Source organism: Nyctereutes procyonoides, unplaced genomic scaffold (assembly GCF_905146905.1).
Source record: "Nyctereutes procyonoides isolate TBG_1078 unplaced genomic scaffold, NYPRO_anot_genome, whole genome shotgun sequence".
Classification (NCBI taxonomy): domain Eukaryota; kingdom Metazoa; phylum Chordata; class Mammalia; order Carnivora; family Canidae; genus Nyctereutes; species Nyctereutes procyonoides.
The window spans coordinates 8,375,732-8,393,869 of NW_026575029.1; positions in this window are offsets into that span (position 1 = coordinate 8,375,732).

An 18,138-nucleotide genomic window follows, 5' to 3' on the forward strand; every position below is an offset into this window, starting at 1 on the left:
GCCTCACCCGGGACTTGATCCCAGGACCTGGGATCATGATCTGAGCCAAAGGCAGATGCTTAACCAACTGAGCCACCCAGGCACCTTGCAAAAAGATTATTAATACAAAATTGCAAGATGTTGATAATCTTCAGGGAGGTTAAAGAGGAGACATAATTAGGAGATAATGCTAAACTAATTAAGCTGCTAGGGCACATATGGGTGTTCATTATGTTCAAACATTAAGAAAATATATATACATTATTTCCTTAAGAAATATAATCACTATTTTATATATAATATGATATACAATATAATATGCATAATGTATAATATGCATTTTATTTATATAATTATAATAAATAATATTTATATATATGTAATGGGTCTTATAAAAATTTGGAAGTTTATATGTCTACTGTAGGGATTTGGGATAATTTCTTGGTCATAATTGGAAACCCACAAATTGTCAATATATTTTGTCTAAATAAGTATAATCTTTTTTGTTCAGCAAATGATGTCACAAACAAATGCAATAGGGTGGCTATGTTGCTTAGGAAAAAAAAATAACTTTTCCTCTATTACCTAACAGAAATATAAATGAAAATGGTTAAGTACAGAATTAATTCACAATAAGAAAATAGAATAAAACATGGGGACTTTAGGTTTTAAGCACTGGAAGTGCAAGAAGGATTTTTTGGCAAGATCAGAATACATATTTCATTTACTTTCATTGATTCCATCTATAAAGTTCAACTTCTATAAAAAGTATTCTGACATTTTACGTGCTGAAACAATTCCATTCACACAGAGTGACCAAAAAAAAAAAAAAATCACACACACACACACACACACACACACTCACTCATGAAACAAGTAGAGATGATTTGTAACAATTACAGAGAAAACTTTTCTCAATTCTCTGGATGAAAATAATACAAATAATCTAATTGCAAAAATTAAGTCTCAGAATTGTTTTTAATTAATGGAAATTAAGAGCTGTTTCTTTAGGTTTTTTAGTCAGTTCTCTGATTATCATAGCTGATCTCTGTTCAAATTTTATGCCACTTCTTTTCTGATTAGCATCACTTAACTAGGAATTTATTCATTTGGTTTTAGTATAAAATCTTTCTGTCAATTTTCTCTGAAAAATTACTTAGAAAATTTCCATCAATATCAGAGAAATAGTTGGTTTTCTTTTTCAGAATTGAGAAATGGAGTTCTTTCTAGGTATCTATATGCAACACTGGAAAAATTATTTTCCGTATTATAATGGCAATAGGTAATCAACTCTTCATTTTTTCTTAAACACTAAGGTATAATATTAGGTAGTTTACAATAAAAGCAACCATAGTCTTCAAATACCCCACGGTCTAGATGGGAAGTTGAAAAACAGGGAAACCTGTGGATTTGGGATGTGGTTTTCTTGGACGAATTCATGAGTAATGTAAATCTGTTTAGGGCTCAGAATGTTAACTATTTACACTGACTCTGACATATCCTATCTAGTTCTCAATTCTTCAAAGTTACGTCTGAGGTCTCTTTTCATCAATGATCAGACACTTGGTGCTTCTTGGATTACACACACACACACACACACACACAGGTGCACACTCTCTGGATCCCCCCCCTTTTTTTGTATTTTCTCACTGTATTTATTCTCACTTTAACTTGGGAGAAAAAAAAAGTATACAAATCCACACTTGTATACAGAGTGCAAACATCACTGCATTATAGAAACAAGCCTATATGTCTTTCAGAGATTTGTAGTGAGTTTATTTTAAAGAGAGAATTAAAGTTTGTTCCACTGTCCATATTTTGGATGACCTAGTAGCTTTGACTTGGTCCTTTAGATTTCAGCTCCCTTGGGTGAACACATTGAGTTTCCTGCCAAGCCCAGCATTCTGACAAATGCTGATTATACCGAACCCTATAGTCAGAGATCCCCACATCAATCCAGTTATGCCAATTTTACTTTTTTAATGCATCAGCATAAAAATTATCTTCTGAAAATAAGCCCCGGACTAAATATCTTTTTCTGCATAAGTATAAAGAAAAGGTACATTGTGGCTCTATGTGGCTCTAGGTAATTTGGGTAAGATTATTTTCTTTTCCTACACCTGTTAGACTAAGCCTCAATGTTAGGGTGATTGGTGTGAGCCACAAAAAAAAAATGGTTTCAGCACTCTGATAAGGCTTCCTTAGCTGCAAAGGCAAAATTCTGAAGATTATTATTTCTTTGAGGCAATGTCCTGATTTTTTTGTTATAAAAAATATTACCAAGAGTACAGTAATTTCAAGAGAATGAGAAAAGAAATGCATAGCTAAAATATACAAAGAGTTTTTAAAATTCAGCAATAACAACATGGACGATTTGATTGAAAAATGGGCATAAAAGACTCAACAGACACCTCCTCAAAGAAGATATACATGTAAGATGAGAAACAAACATATGAAATTTACTCAACATCTTCTGTTACTAGGGAATTGAAGTTAAAACAAAATAAGATACCAGAATGACCAAAATTCATACCAGAGAAAATACCACCAAATGCTGAGGAGCATTTGGAGCAACTAGGGCTCTCACTCATCGCTAGTGGGATGGCAAAATGGTTACAGCCACACTGACAGGCAGTTTGGGAGTTTCTTACAAAACTAAATATACCCCTACCAGCAACCGCTCTCCTTGGCCTTTACCTAGATGAGCTGAAAACAATATCTATACAAAAACCTGCACACAGATGTTTGTGGCAGCTTTATTCATAACTGTCAGTGGATGGCAGCAACCTATGTGTCCTTCAGTATGTGGAATGGGTAAATAAGTTGTGGTACATCTAGACATTGCAATATTATTCAGCACTAAAAAGAAATGAACTAACAAGCTATGAAAAGCCTGGAGGAATGGGGAAGAACCTTAAACACATATTATGATAAATAAAAAAGCCAAGCCGGAAAGGTTAGCTACTGAGTGTTTCCCAACCATTTGACATTTTGGAAAAGGTAAAAACAACTGGAGACATTAAACATATAGGGAGTTAGGCTGTTAGGAGTTAGAGTGGATGAAGGAATTAGTAGCTAAACCACAGAGGATTTTCAGGGCAGTGAAACCAATCTGTGTGATACTGCAACAGCAGATACGTGTCATCAGACATTAGTCTAAATCCAGAGAATGTGCAACACCAAGGGTCAATCCTAATATGAGCTATGGAGGTTAGTTGATAACGATGTGTCATTGTAGGTTCATCCATTGTAACCGATGTACCACCCTGGTGGGGGATGTTGATACTGGGGAAGCCACAGGCACTGAGGGAAGGAATATTTAGGACGTCTGGATTTTCTGCTCCATGTTGGCATAGATCTAAAACTGTAAAAAGTTAAGTCTACTTTAAAAAATGGACAGTGACTTTTGAAGTGTTTATTTCAGTATTTTTTAAAATACGGAGGCTCATTCAATAACCAATACTGCTATCGTTTTTGGTTACAGTAGAATGCCAAGGCTTATGTTTTTCAATTCATAAACGACCAGATTGAATCCTATGAAATCCCTGGTTTCAACTCTTTGATCTTCAAAAAGGGTATCTTAATATGTTGCAATTCAATGAAAACAGCACCTAAAAACTAGTGTTACTCCGACAAATTTAAGTATCTGTTAATCCATTTTCTACTATTCCCTGAGTCCCATTTCCTTCAATCACTTATTAGTCCTTCACACTTGAGTCCGATCAGTATTTTACTTGAAATTCTATCTTCCGATTACCAGAACATATTGAATTTTAATGTTCACTGAAAAATATGAATATTTCAATCTCATATCAGTTTCCAGTTTCTAAGATAAACTTTTTGATGCGAGACTATGCTTTCTTTATGTTTCATCGTCTATTATTTTTCTAACTACCACTATCTGCATCCAGTGACTACTTGAAAAGGATAAGTTGAATGACAACTGGCTTACCTTCAGAAACCATAGCATTATTCATTGTAACTATACCTTGCCTTCAAGATAAAGTAACACCAAGAAAAGTTCTCCATAGGATTGGAGCCTCCTTTACGGCCTTGACCAATCACCTGAGCCATGTGAGTAATAATCATAAAACTCTTCACTCTGAATTCAGCATCTGTCTACTACTTAAGGAGACACAGAGAACATTCCCTGTAATGCCCAAAGGCTGTTTCTTGACATCTGGCAGCAATTTCTCTATCCGTGTTTTGAGGCCAGAAGGTGACAGTTGAGAGGATGTTTGACAACAGTGCACTATCATCACTTTAAATCTGTGCATGATGATGGGAATATTAAGATCATCATGGAACTATAATAAACCCTTGCAATAAACATTTCTCCTGACTGTGACATGATATTTAAACATGACAATTATTTTTTTTCTTTAAATGTATTTATTTTAGAGAGAAAGAGTGAGATAATGTGTGCCTGGATGGGGGAGGGGCAAAGGGGAATCAGAATCCCTACTGAGAGTGGAAACCTATGCAGGCAGGGCTGGATCCCACAACCCTGAGATCGCAACTCCAGCCGAAACCAACAGTCTGACGCCCAACCAATTGAGCCACCCAGGCGCCACAAAACATGACATTTCTTAAACCACTTGCAAGAAAATTATCATATTTGAAATAGAAATTAAGCAACGTGAAAGTCCAATTATTGTAAAATAAGAGATCTTATGGATGATACATAATTGGGCTTTTTATCTATAATCCCAGCAATGCACAAAAAATATGTTTTGGAGATTTTGACGTAAATTTAGTGCACTCTAATCCAGATGTTCTCATAATCTATCTGAGCTTCTGGATAGCTTATTGAAAAAGTGAACACTATAGTGTTTGAACCACAGGCTCCTGTGTGTGTGTGTGTGTGTGTGTGTGTGTGTGTAGAGAGACTGCATATATTTAAATGTTAAATCATACCCTGAAACTGCTGTATTTTCCCTTTGCGTGGAATGACTGTATCTTTTATCTAAGGAAAGGGATGTTTCCTATTGCTCAAATATTATTTCCAGGAAGAAATATGTTAATGTTAGAAAATATTTTAAGGGACAATTAACATAAAATCCATTAGCTATAACCCACTACCTCCCAGAGAGAAATGAATACGGATAGTAAACAGTGCGCACAAATGAATGGATGGCTTTGTTGAGCGACTGCCTTCCAAGTGCTGGATTGACTTCTGGCTCCATCTCTTAACTCCACTCAGTCTCTGTCAGTGACCCTTGGCCATCTCCAACTACTCAAGCTGCAAACAGACTAAAACCAATTTGTTTTCCTTATGTTTTTAAAGCCACTAGCCTGGTATGCTAATTAGAAATAAATCGCTTGACCCATAAAAGAAACGGCAGGAAACCTGAAATGAAGGCATTATCCAACACTTCATGCTCCTTAGTGATGCCATTTTAAATATTTCAGACAGCCTATAAATAATTAAAACCTCACCACAGCAAATTATGTCCTATTATGCAAATAAATAGCCTCCTCCCAGGTTTCATTAAAGATTCTAAATGACAAGCTGAGCAGTTTAAACATAGCAAGGTATTGCAGTGAGGCGAGAAATCTTTCAATATTTTTTTAATTGTTAGTGCCAAGTTTCATGTGGATTTTTACTCTAACACTTTAATTTGCATGAGCAAATAAACCTTTAATAAACCTTTTGTAAGTGGAGGAAATGCATCATTTAATTAAATTTGATTTGTTGTGAAACTATTGTGCCTCATGAATATTTAAAAACCACAAACTCTTTTACTAAGAAGAGTACACTATGTTAAGTAAGGGATCGATTTTTCAAGAAATTGACAGTCTCTGAGAGATTAAACGTAGAATATCATCAGTAAATTTTGTGGATAAACTTTTTAATAAAGTTGACAGCCCTGTGCATATATACATTTCAATAGCATGCTTTACACTTACCTCCTTCATGTCAAGTTTTACATAAAATTTTTAAAACGATGATATAAAAAACAGGTTAAGTATAAAAGTTTCAGAATTCATTTGTCAAAATTTTTCAGCCTTACTTTCTGTTTCTTTAAGGCATTTTCTTCATGCTAAATTAAAAGAACCTCAAGGTTTATATAGTAGGATATGATTACTGTAAAACACTGCAGGGAAAATAAAAAAAACTATTTTTAGTTTAAAAATGCTCTATATATTGTACAGAAATGCCACGGAATAGAGAAATGAGCTCTAGTCGAAGTATATAAATATCTTTGCCCATAAATGATTAAAATATTACATTCTCTGAAGCATATCCTCACATTCTGACTTTAATTAAAACATTATAAACATCAAAGGAAATTCTTCTATAATTGTTTTCCTGGCAATTGATTATCAAAGTGATGTCTGTCGCTTTGTAACGTGGCTACAGAGCACTGCTTATAGTGGAAATAAGTGTGATCTTCTCTCATACAGACTCGAGTTTCCCAAATACACCCTATATAGTGTTTATTAACAATTAGTGAAGGCTATTACAGGCTGAAACAATGTGTTATAGGTAGCATTCGATTATACTTGTATAAAATCTAAATGAAAAATAGGTAGATCTCCTCAAAATTAAAAAGTAAATGATATAATTATCTGTTATTATTATGAATATGAATATGAATAATCTCTATGATACCTCGATTTCAAAATGTTCTGATAAATTATTTCAGTTAGAGATTGAAAGTACTCCTTGATCTTTTTTAGGAAATAATTTTAATATTACTATGATTTTCGGAAATCCATGGAGGCTGTTAGGACAACCAAGGGTTAAAGCAATATAATGCTACCTGCTAAATAAATAGTTTAGTAATTAAAAGAAGAAGAAGAAGAAGAAGAAGAAGAAGAAGAAGAAGAAGAAGAAGAAGAAGAATGGCTTGAAGTTTACTAGTTTCCTCAAACTATCACCCATCGTCCTATTGCCCAACAGATAAATCGCCACTTACTTCGAAAAAGTAAATTCTTTCCTCTCCATCCACCACATGCATTTTACCAAAACCTGATTCCACTCATTTATTCTTCATTCTGCTCTTAGGAAATGAGTTCCCCCTCCTCCATGGTTAACCTTCAATAGGCTTTTCATTCCATTGCTTCATTTGTCCTCTAGGTAATTCCTCAGTCATAAGGAACTTGGCTCTACTCTATTTTCGACTCCTCTTTGTCTGCCAATTCTCTTAATTCTCTCTTCCCATCCAAATAAATAAATAAGCCAACAAATCAACAAATGAGCCCCACATAGACAAATGAGATCAAGAGGAAAAACTTGCCCTTTCCCTGTGCTCCCAACTAGCTATCACTCGTATTCCCCACTCTCTGTTCATCAATTCCACACTAATACACAGTAATATTTTAACTTTTTAAATTTCCACTGACAACTTAAAGAGTTGAGTTTAAGAGACACCTTAAAGAGTTTCAGCTATTAATACTGCCATGGCCAGTGTTTTCTTAAATGATCTCCTGTTTTGTGAAGTCAGTGTACCACTGTTCTTAAACTTCTCGTGGTTTTGGACACTCAGCAATTCACAATCTTGAGAAAATGCCTTTCTTGGTTTCCCACATGAGTCTTCCCGGTCTTCTTCCTCCTTCACTGCTTCTCTTTCATGTGTCCCTTTTCTGGAATTATGGTCCTGTCTCCTAAGTCTACTCTGAGGGACACAATCTAATCCCAAGGATTCAACAACCACTTGTGTATCTATAAACCCCACGTATATTTCTCTGTCTGCTATTTTGTGATTCTAAATATCCAGCTGCCGGGATCCCTGGGTGGCACAGCAGTTTGGCGCCTGCCTTTGGCCCAGGGCGTGATCCTGGACACCCGGGATTGAATCCCACATCGGGCTCCTGGTGCATGGAGCCTGCTTCTCCCTCTGCCTGTGTCTCTGCCTCTCTCTCTCTCCCTCTCTCCCTCTCTCTCTCTCTCTCTCTCTCTCTCTCTCTCTGTGACTATCATAAATAAATAAAAATTAAAAAAATAAAATAAAATAAATAAAATAAATATCCAGCTGCCTGTCAAAGAATGTTACTTAAATATTCCTTAAGTCTCTAAAATGTCTTAATTTCAAAAATAAAATAAAACACCTTAATTTAATCCCATAAATGCCAAAACAAAAAAACAACAACAAAAAAATCTGTCTTCTGAATGTCCCAACTACAGGTTGTTAGTTCAGAATTTTTGGAATAAAGTGGGCTGACAGGATAAGTGGATACATACACAGATAACCATCAACTCATCTGGCCTTCATCATTTCTAATGTAATATAATGACCCACTCGGTTTTTCTTTCCCTGGCTCATATTTGCTATTGATCCACTGAGGACAGTGATTTCTTACATGGAAAATATTTTCTGGTTAGTTTTCTGAGTAAAATGTTTAATTGTTCCCTCTCACGCACAGAATAAAAGTTCCAATTTCTTAGCATGACATATTGTGACACCATAAACAGACCCATTGTTTTCTGTTTTGGTTGTCTTCTCCTCCCCACCTATACCCCCATCTCCTCTGCTGTTGGCCTGCTGAGTTCCCAATAACCCGCCAACTCCTCCTTAGGTACTGCCTTTATCATGAAACCTTCCTTGAGACACCAGATACTAAGTTAATCATTACTTTCTCTGTAGGGCTGCTGTCCTTCGATTGAACCTTTCTCACAATCCCACTACTATGCAGTCAATTGTTTACATGTATTTCTGCCAAGGAGACTGAGTTTCTTGTCTTTGTATACTCAGAACATAGTCTGGTGTCTTCCATATGTATCACAGATTCTTTACTACATGATTTAAAATTAAACTGATCTGATTATGCATTGTTAGTTACTGAGAAGAAACACAGCAATCAATTCCACAGAAGGAAGGAAAATATAGAAAAGAGGAAATTAAATGTTATGGTTTCATAGTACCATGAAAAAGAGCACTGGGTTTGGAGAATAAGAGACAGGAAATCAAATCCTGATTCTGCTCCTTTCTTGTCTTCAGCAAACCATTTTTTAATTTTTTTAAAGATTTTATTTATTCATTCATGAGAGACACACACAGAGAGAGAGAGAGGCAGAGACACAGGCAGAGGGAGAAGCAGGCTCCATGCAGGGACCCCAATGCGGGACTCGATCCCGGGTCTCCAGGATCATGCCCTGGGCTGAAGGGTGGCTCTAAACCACTGAGCCACACAGGCTGCCCTTCAGGAAACCATTTAATGTCACTGAGGTGTAGCTACCTCACCTGTAAATGTGGAAAATAATTTTGTGCTTCATAAAAACAAAGACATTAGGCATAAAAATCTAGCCAATGGGATCTGATAAGAAACAGTCACTGAACACAAATGTTATATACCACTATTATTTTAGGTTACTTTATGGCAACCTCTCTTAAGAAAAATCTCTTACTGATGCTATTTGTTGGTTGAATAATAAAATTATAGAGTCTCTGATATGGATAAAATTTTGTGTCAATTAAGTATAGTCTATTCTTTAGGAGTTAACATAGTAATCTCTAAAACATATTTATAACTTTTTTATGATTGAATCCACCTAGTTATTTCTCTATCCTAATTTTTTGTTTGTGCATGTGCTTGTTTTTATATGAAAAAGGAACATTATTAACATGATTAGAATCACTGGAAAAATGAGTAGGAAGGTAAGAACTGGAAGTTTCCTAGAAAGGTAAAGAAATGTTGATCCTACTCACAGATTACTGTAAGGAGGAAAAGAGAGTGTAAAGAAATAGGATTTGTCATAATCTATCTTTTAGAATAAGACCAGCTGAAAGTCTGCACTAAGGGGAATTCATAAGAACTATTTAAAATACTTGTCTTTGGTGACCTTGGAGGGCTCAGTCGGTGATGCATCTGCCTTGGGTTTGGGTCATGATCCTGGGTCTTGGAACTGAGGCCTAGTCTGGGCTCCCTGCTCAGTGGGGAGTCTGCTTCTCCCTCTCCTCTCCTCTCATACTCTCTCTCTCTCCTGTGCACACTTTCTCTCTCTCTCTCAAATAAATAAATAAAATCTTTAAAAAGAAATAAAAAATAAACTAAAATACTTGTCTTAGCATTGAATAACTTATCTTCCAATTTAGATTTGACCATAGTCAAAGATTACTGTTTGAACTAGTATACACAAACCTCATAATAGATTTTATTAGGATTGCCTATTTGTTTCCTTTCCGGTTTATATTTTTATATTAAAAGTTAACATAATTTTGACATTGGTGCTACTTCCTATCACGTATAATGGCTCTTTATACTCCTTCAGGTTGGTAAATTATCTGCTGTACCACCCAAACCTAAATGTTATGACAGTTTAACATGATGAAGTTGATTCTCATTCACTTCAATGGTTAATTGCAGGTCATTCTGGTGCTCATTTATATATTGTCACTCAGGGAAGCAGGCTCCTACCATCTGACAGCTACATTTCTTGAGGGCCTGTGCAATCAGTCAGTGGATGGAGAAGGAGCATGAAAGATGAGGGGTGTGAGGGTTTTCAAGGCAAGTCCTATAAGTGATGCCTGTTATAGCCTCTGAGATTCTATAGCTAGATCTCAGTCACCTGGCTAAATGAGACTTGAAAGGGATGTACCTTACTTGCATAATAACGAGAGAAAAAAAAGGACATCACATTGACTAGGTAGACAAGCTTTGCTATAATGGTTAGTGTTTATCTTGTCTTCAAAACCAACCAATTCACACCTCACAGCTTTAGCAAGATACCTTTTCTTATCCTTCTACTCTCATATTATTACTGCCCCTTTCAAATAATGATAACACTATGAATAACTGCATCATATTATAATACAATCTAATATAATTTTCATATATAGTATTTTAAGCCTCAAAATATTCTCTTGAAGGACAGATTATCTCAATTTTGTAAGACAAGAAACTAAGAACGAGAGTTCTAAAATAATATTAACCAGTCAAGAAAAAGCTAAAACTGGTTTTCCAAATAGTTCTTGTGGTAAATGAGTGATCATTTTTTTAAATGCTCATTTTATGCTGTATTTCATGTACCATGGAAACGCAATTTTTTCTTATGTAAAATGTGAGTGTACTTTCAAGTATATACATTTTTAAAAAGTGTTTATTTCCCCAACATAGTAACAGCCTTATATGAAAAACCCACAACCAACATCACACTCAATAGTGAAAAACTGAGAGCTTTCCCCTAACATCAGGAACAAGACAGGTTTGTCTACTCTCACCACATTTATTCAACACAGTACTGAAAGTCCTCGCCACACCAATTAGTCAACCTTAAAAAATAAAAGGCATCCAGACTGGTAAGGAAGAAGTAAAACTCTATTTGCAGATAGCATGATGTTATATATATAGAAAATGCTAAAGATTCCACCAAAAAAACTGTAAGACCTGATAAATGAATTCAATAAAGTTGCAGGATAAAAAAAAATCAATGCACAGAAATCTATTGCATTGCTATCCGGGAAATGTACTACTGGGTATTTATTCCCTAAAATACAAAAACTACTAATTCAAAGGGATGCATGCACCTCTATGTTTACTGCAGCATTGTTTACAATAGCCAAACTATGGAAGCAACCCAAGTTGTCCATCAGTAGATGATTGAATAAGGAAAATGTGGTATATGTATATAAATATAGATGTATAAATCATATATAATGGATTATATATATTATATTCCATACAATTGGACATTACATATAATGGAATATTATCCAACTATAAAAAGAATGAAATATTGCCATTTACAACAACATAGATGGATCTAGAGAGTATAATGCTAATCAAAATAGGTCAGAAAAAAACAAGTACATATGGTCTAACTCATGTCAAATTTAAGAAACAAAACAAATGAGCAAAGGAAAGAGAGAGACAGATAAGCAGTAAAACAGACTCTTAATTACAGAGAACAAACTGATGGTTACCCAAGGGGGAGGTTGGTGAGGGAATGCGAGAGATTGGGGATGGGTATTAACGAGTACATTTAAGACCTAAAATAAAATAAAATGATAAAAAGTTATTCCATGTCAATTTTTCTCTTAATATAATTTAAGGAAGTGGAACTGTCTTTTCATCAATTATAATCTTAATAAAAAACTTAATATACACTTAATAAACAAATAGGCTTTATTTTTAAGCCTATGGATGTCTTTGAGAAGACACTTCAGAGTAATGTGTTAAGAACCATTAGAGATTACAATTATACAAAAAAAGGTCATGTTCCATTTTGAAAGACAGAACCCTTGAGAGCTTTTTCTCTTTAGTGATGCCAACTTTTACAAAGTGCATGAGAGTTTTTATATTTTAAATAGCTTAATAAAATAGAACCATCTTCATTCCTTTTTTTTTCTTTTCTTTTTTTTTTTTTTTTTTTTTTTTGGCGTTTAAATGAAGTACTTTAAGTTAAAATTATCCTGTCTTTTCTCTTTTGGTATTTTAAAAATGCATTTCTGTTCTTGATTATGTCTTTCAACTGCCCGCTACTATTGCTGATAAAAACCATTGCATTTTAAAGTTATGCAGATTTTTCCTTTACTCCAGAACAAAAGTCTGAAAATATGAACAGAAACTATCACTGATATATTTGGCATTTAAGTATTTAGCAGGTTTTTCCCTTCTTCAGTTGAAATAATTACTTCTGAAATTGTACTGCATATAGTTTAAATAGAATATTTTAAATTGTGGCTAACCTTGACATATTTAATTGAGCGACTTATTTTTAAGTTTTAGTTTTTTGACATGAATGTTGATTAATTTATAACTGCTTAAAAATCGTTATACATTTATATATTTGTTCTTGTGAAAGATTAGCAGTCTGACTTTACTAACTGCAGAACTCTCTGCTCTGTGTGCTAATTTTATCTCAGTCTTCCTTGTAATTCTTATTTCCTTGCTTCTATTAATTTATTCACCTACTTCTCATCTCATTTACTGATACATTTTATAAGCTGCCACAAATTCTGTCTATTATGAGATACACATACTAGGTAAGCCTTATTTCTTTGAGCAGATCCAAAATGATAAATTATAGTTAGCCATTAGTAGTCTCTGCATAGCTTGTAGTGAAGTTCTGAGAATACTTTGCTAAAAGGTGAGTAATTCTAAGTCAAAATTTAAGAGAATAATTCAAGCATACTAAGTCAGTTTACTGTTTATTAGGAGCAAATATGTGTACTCCAAATATATGTTCCTAAGGTACTATCACGATCAGATTATACACTCAATAGATTAAGTTAAAACATACTTCTATTTATTTTTTATACTTCTATTTATTTTTAATCAAAAAATTATTTTGAGCTAACTGGAAATTCACACGCAGCGTGTGAAATATTACAAATGATCCCATGTACCGTTTACCCAGTTTCCTCCCAAGGACAACCCCTTGCTGTGCTATATAGTACAATATACAACTAGCTCATTGACACTGAAAATTTCAAGATGCAGAATATCTCCATCTTTGTAAGGTTCACTAATTGTATGAGTTTCTTAGTGTTGCTCTAACAAATGACTACAAATTAGGAGGCTTAAAACAATGGAAATGTATTCTCCAACACTGTTGGAAGCCAGAAGTCTGGAACCAAGGAGCCAGTAGGGCTGCAGTCCCTCCAAAGGCTCCAGCAGGGAATCCTTCCTGCCTCTTCCAGTCTGGAGTGGCTCCAAGTGACCCTTAGTTTGTGGCTGCATCAAGTCAATCTCTGCCTCTGTCTCCATGTGGCCTTTTCTATGGCTTTGTCTTCTGTCTCTCTTATGAAGACACTTATCATTGGATTTTAGGTCCAACCAGATAATCTAGAATGATGTCATCTTGAGATCAAATAAATGATTGATTCCTTAATTATTAATTAATTAATTATGCAAATACTCTTTTCCCCCAGGAAGTCCTGTTCCAGGGGTTAGGACATGGCTGTGTCTCTTGGGAAGGGCACTGCTCAATTCACTCATGTTGCCCTGTGATAGCCATATCTCAGTACCTTCCATCTTCTCCTTAAACCCTGGCAACCACTAACCTATTATCCATTATTTTGTCACTTCAAAAATGTCACATAAATGGACTCACACAACATGTAAGTTTTCAGGATTAACTTTTTTGTCTGAGCATAATTCTCAGGAGATTAATCTAGGTCACTGCACGCATAAATAATTCTTCCTTTTTTATCACCAAGTAGCAGTCCATAGTATGGATGTGCTGATTTGTTTACCCAATCACCTATGAAAGAACCTCTTCATTAACTCCAGATGGATATTTGACTGATGCTATATCAACAGACAGTCACTATTCCTGAGATCAAAGCCAAAGTGTGCAATTTCCAGGTTTTAGGGTAAGTACATGTTCAATTTTTTTAAGAACTTGCCAAACTATTTTAGTCATTTTGATAAATATGTATTGATATCTCATTGTGGTTTTAATTGAATTTTCATTATTCGTAGTGATTTTGAACATTTTTTCATATGCATTTTTTAGAGTCTTTTGCAAAGCCAGTTTTTAGTTTTGATGAAATCCAATTGATCATTTTTTCTTTGAATGGCTCATGATTTTGTTGTCAAGACTAAAACTTGTTTTAATTAGCCCTAGATCACAAAGATTTTGTTCTACGTTTTATTTTATAAGTTTTATGGTTCTACCTTTTACATTTAAGTCTATGATCTTTTTTGATTAATATTTATACAGGGTGTGAGTCTTAGATCAAGGACTTTTCCCCCATCATGGACATTCAGTTTCTCCAGTTCCATTTGTTAAACTGCTTTTGTACCTTTCTCAGCCATAGTTGGGTGTACCAGTATTTGTTAATGTATATTTCTGTCTTCTCTATTCTGTTCCATCAATTTATGTGTCTCTCCACTAAAAACAAAACATCTTGATGAACACAGATGTATAAGAAGCCTAACTCTTTCAGCCTCTTGTTTTATCTCACTTTATCTTCCAGTCATCGATCTTTTTCTCTGTTTCCTCCACTCTGCTGTTGAGCCTAACCACTAAACCTTTTAAATTGGCTATTTTATTTTTAAATGCTCAGAGTTCCCTTTGGTTCTTCTATATATCCCCCAATTTTTTGCAGGCACATTCTAATTGGTAATTGCTCATTGAGGTATTTTATCAAGGCTGTTTGACAAAATAATTTTGTAACTCTGTTAACTTGATATTGGCATCTGTTGATTGTTCTGTTCATTAACTTTAGATCTTCTTGAATATTGTCATGATAAAAGATTTTCATCTCAAAACTGGGCATTTCTTATTATAAGATTCTTGTTTAAACCTTCTGTTCTAGTTGGCTTTCTCTGATTCTATTGTGACAGGGGAAGGGGATGAGCACTACCTCATTACTGCCAGGTAGAGCCAGAAGTCTAGATTCCTACTCATTCTGCCTCATAATCCCTGACAGGACTCTTCACTAGGACTTTATTGATCCCACCTCAGGGAGAAGTAAAGGGATGTGTCCCTATGTAATGTCTGCTGTCACCTTGGTGAGGATGAAGAGGGTTTTTCCATTCAGACAGGATGAAAGTCTAAGCACACCATTTGGCCTTCCCTGGCATCAACCTAACAGGGTTTGGGCGCACTTCATCACAGCCTCAAAACAAAGGAGCTCCAGGTTCCCCACTCAACATTTCTTGGTAGAGGTAGGGGTGTGGCCACAGGTTTCTTTCTATGATATTTACTTAGAGTTGATGGGTTATGCCTAATGTGTTATGTCTTGCTAGGCTCCTCCTTTCCTGGTCTTTTGGCTAGAAAGAGCAGGCTTCCATTGTGGTATATCTTTGTCTGTGCTCATTGGCATTACTGGCTTCTTCAGCAACAAGATGCAAATATGAGATAAAAAAAGAAAATCCAGGCACTCACTACCAAGTTTTTCCTTGGGCTCCAAGGTCTGACTTCTGACTTCTGGTCTGATTTCTTCTCTGACTTCTTCACTCCCCCTTTCAAAGCCTTATGTTTGTTTTATATATAATTTTCAGAGATTTTATTCTTTCTGAGAAAGGAACAATACTTCTCTGCCAGGCTCCTGAGAGCAGAAGCCCATTTACACTTATTTTTTTAAAGTAGGTTCAGGGACCTCATTTTATAACAAATGTTAATTTGCTATGTCACATATCCCTAATGAAATATGTGTGCTTCATTTCTCCGTATTTTGAGCTATTTGTATTAAAGTTATCTGACCTATATATAGGGACTATCACATAATAGCCAATATTTCTATTTTTTTAAAAGATTGTATTTATTTATTTATTCATGAGAGACACAGAGAGAGAGGCAGAGACACAGGCAAAGGGAGAAGCAGGCTCCATGCAGGGAGCCCGATGCGGCACTTGATCCTGGGACCCCAGGACCACACCCTGGGCCAAGGCAGCGCTAAACCGCCAAGCCACCCGGCAGCCCAATAGCAAATATTTCTATGTTTTAGAACTGGGGAATCATATTCTTTAAATCTAATAATAATTCCTCAGAAAATTATTTAAATGCTATTAATATCAATTTGATAGTATAGGTGGATTTTATTGGAAAATTTCAAGCATTATAAATCAATAGTGTTTTTTATTTAATACATGGGTAATGTAACATAATGCAAATTGTTTTATTAAAAAATGTATGCCACGTTCCCTTTGCTTAATGACTACATAATGTTACCCATCATTGTATCTTGTTTTGCAGGTACATATATACCACACTTAATGGATGTATTCACCATTAATTATTTAAGTTTACAAACCTTTGTTCATATTGTGGAAATATGCACAATATCTTGTGTTCAGAATTGTTCAAATTAAAGCAGCCATTCTGACTTCAGAGCTTTGCCTGACACAGCTAGGTTTCTCAATTCAGCTGTGTGTTGTTTATTTCTCTTACTGGAAGCAAAATTTTATGCAACTCTTAGGAAAAAAAGATCAGAAACCAGCTTAGAACTGTTGGTGGTGAATGCAGAACTTGTGCAGAGTCATCCGTAAGCCTTATTTAGATCATTAAGGGTGGAGATCTAAAAGTTGGGTCAATTGTTAGGATCTAGTGTTCCTTATAATCAAAGGGTATTAAGTGCAGTTTCACAGCTTAAGGGTTTAGCTCCTCTGGGCCTTGGTTGTCTGGGTTAGAAAAATCTTCCTACTTCCTATTATCTTTTTAAGTACATAGTACTTCTTTCTCTCTTCTAAGCCAGTCTCTTTCTTCTCTACATTTCAGTCTAGTTTCCTTAATTCTCCTTAGGTATAGACCCACTCCATGTTCATTTTTTTATTATCCTTTGAAAATATATCTACTTTAGGCAAGCCTGCTACGTTTTTATACACCAAGAAGAAATGACCTGATAAACAATTTGATGCAAACATTTCAATAACGGTTTGGCAGTCTAGTTTCCAAAGGTATATAGTGAAAATTCATTCTGAAAATCCTATACTGAAGCCTTGTTTCTCATATGTGAAATAAATGAAACTGGCATCCATTTGAGAAGATACATTTTCTGTAGATATATTTTGGTACAGATTCTTACAAGAAAGAAGAATCTAAAAATTCTACTTTGATGTAGTTGATGTCAAATTGTCCTGGGTTTTAGAAATAAATCATGTGTGTGTCTGTGTTTTAAACATTTTATGGAAAAATTTAAACATATACAAGATCAATTTTAACCAACAAAGTGTTGACACTCCAATAATCTTCTGTGCTTTTTTTCTAATATGACTTTGGTACAAGATATACTTTAGAAGAAATTACAAAGGAAATATAGATTTTATAGATAGCAAATTATTCAATTTTCAATAAAAAACGCAAAATTGATAACTATAATAAACATGCCATTTGTAAAAACTGACAGCACAAAAACTCCAACAGATGAATGAATGCACAGTGGATTCTAGCAGAGGCAAGGAGGCTGAAGGTGGTATTTATATTATTTTAAAAAAATTAAAAAGTTAACATATAAATGGTGAATAAACACATAGAAAATGTTTAGCCTTACTATTAAGCAAAGAGACTAAGGTTGATATTAAGCTTAATATGGACACTTACAGACAATGTAAAGATTGGATGAAATAGGCATTCAAAATGTTTCTAATGTAATTTCTCAACACAAAGCAAATGCATAGAACATAAAATTATGAAATAACTCACATCTAAGAGTACATCCTAAAGATATACAAATTGGACAGTGTTTCATTCTCAAGTTTTATATTACTTATTATTTATGTGTGGTGAATTGGAATTAATGCATATATCTATGACCAGCAGCATTT